Here is a 2,337-nt window from a genome sequence, read left to right on the forward strand (position 1 = left end):
AGTTGAATTTTTAGATCTTCGAGTGTCCAGGGAGGATGACAGAATTTGTACTACCCTGTACCGTAAACCTACGGCTACGAATAGCCTGCTGCATTATAACAGCTTTCATCCGGCCCACGTAAAAAATGGGATACCAAAGGGTCAATTTATGCGGGTGAAAAGAAATTGCAGCAGGCCTACTGATTTTGAGTCACATGCTTTTGACTTGTCCAATAGATTTCGGAAACGAGGCTATCCGAGGAACGTGGTTTCAAGTGCTCTGCAGGACTGCAAAGCCCTAACACGGGAGACCCTACTACAGCCAAAAGTTCGACGGAAAGGAGCAACAGTGAGTATGATCACTGCCTTCAATAATCAGTGGCAGGACCTTTATGAACTCTTTCAATCAAATTGGGACATTCTACGTAGCGATAGAAAATTGGTCCCTTTTTTGGAGGAAAACCGAGTTTGGTGGCCAGGAGGGCCCAGAATTTGGGTGGCATTCTCTCCAGTAGCCATTTTAAAAGACCGGTACAGAGCCTGGGGACGGGTACCAGACTGAGAGGTACCTTTCCCTGTGGTTCTTGCTCAGTGTGTCCGCACATGCAGGCGAGTGATCATGTCCTCTTATCGATCTTTCCTAGGCGGATTTCCAGCAGTGCCTATTTTAATTGCCGTTCCAGAAATGCGATCTATGTACTCATCTGCAATTGCCCAAAGCTGTATGTAGGCCAGACAAGCCAAGAGGTAAGAAAGAGAATTCAACAACACTTCTCCAACATAAACACAGCTACTGCGGATTTGAAGAAAGGGAAGACACTCACCTCTGTGGCCTCACATTTTTTAACATACCATGGGGGTCGCTATACCAATGCGAGAGTTATGATTGTTGATTCAGTCAAAACAGGCATTAGGGGAGGGAACCCCGTAAAGGAGCTGTTGCAGAAGGAATCCAAATGGATTTACAACCTCAAGAGTCTGGCCCCCCATGGGTTAAATGAGGAATTGTTATATACTGGATTCTACAAAGACTTGTGATCTCTGACCATTTGTGAATTTCTGTTCCTTACCTTTTAGCGACTGAGGCTTCTCCAACAAAGTGAGGATCCTGGGAGCATTCTATCGCTCGTCTATATCTGCAGGACATTATTTCTGGTCATGGAGAGAGTGAAGATACTGTCCTGGACGTTATAATTGATTCCTTGTTGGTTACATCTATACTGTGTTTGTGTGTAGGGCACTTGACAAATTTTTTTTTTTTTTCTTCTAGCCTTTGTATGGGGACCTTAACATCGTATGTATTTACACTATTTCAAGATGTACCCCTAAGGTTTCTAGAGTTCTACTGACGGAGCCGTACCAGAATGTTATCTTTCATGGGATTGGAGGATGACTTCTGTCTGGGCCCATCCCCTTAGACTATGCACCTTGAGTGATATCAGACTGTAATGGATCCCTAAAACTTCCTCTATCATCTGTCTTATAGGCTTGATGAGGCTGTTTGACAAGCCTCACATGTGATGGGGTATTCCAGTGGTTGTCACTGGTGTTCCCTGCACATGGTATGGGGAGCTTTGACAAGCCATGTATTTAGTCCCAATAAAATTGTTATTGCACATATGCCACATAAGCTGGCGGACTGTACCTTTGTTGAACAGAATTGTATTCTATCTATATATTGCTGGGTGTTATTCATAATACCCTATACATTTGAAGTGGGGCTGTAAAATAAGCATAAATAAGCATAAATAAGTATTGTGTACCATCAGGGGTTTAGAGTGGTGGCCATCGGTATTCCCTGTGCAAGTGTGCTGGGACATCTTAAGTTATGCACTAAGTCCCAATAAACTGCTACTACGCATGCGCCGCCAAGTTGGGTATACCAATTTTTTTTTTTTTTTTTTTTCTGTGTTTTCCTGTACTAACCACACGTACTTATTGCTGGGTGTTATCTATAATACCTTATATATCCGAAGTGGGACGGTAAAATAAAAGAAAATAAGCATAAATAAGCTCTCTATACTATTAGGGTTTTATATTGGTGGCTACCGATATTTCCTGTACGAGTGTGCTGTGACACCTCAAGTTATGCACTAAGTTCCCATAAACGGTTACTGCGCATGCGCCGCCGAGTGTGATATACCTATCCCTGTAAAGTTATTCTACTTAATCAAAATGTGTTACTTTACCTATATACCGTTATGTTCCATCTATAAGGACTTGCACATCAGAGCAATATGAGTTTTGATGTTAAACAGCGCCATCTTGTGGACGCATGAGCTGTAGAGACTTAGGGAGGGTTTTCAGCCGAATCATGTGATTCGGCCAAAATGGCGGCCGCCATGCAGAAACACCTTA

At 43.0% G+C, this 2,337-nt stretch overlaps 1 long non-coding RNA gene across 1 annotated transcript; it reads left to right on the forward strand.

Annotated features, from left to right (window-relative positions):
* Positions 1-229: 229 nt before the first annotated feature.
* On the forward strand, positions 230-1,634 carry LOC142261657 (uncharacterized). Its single transcript, XR_012729238.1, has 3 exons — positions 230-328; positions 624-726; positions 1,057-1,634. It is a non-coding gene; the product is annotated as an uncharacterized LOC142261657 (long non-coding RNA).
* Positions 1,635-2,337: the final 703 nt, after the last annotated feature.

This window comes from Anomaloglossus baeobatrachus, unplaced genomic scaffold (assembly GCF_048569485.1).
Source record: "Anomaloglossus baeobatrachus isolate aAnoBae1 unplaced genomic scaffold, aAnoBae1.hap1 Scaffold_2359, whole genome shotgun sequence".
Lineage (NCBI taxonomy): Eukaryota > Metazoa > Chordata > Amphibia > Anura > Aromobatidae > Anomaloglossus > Anomaloglossus baeobatrachus.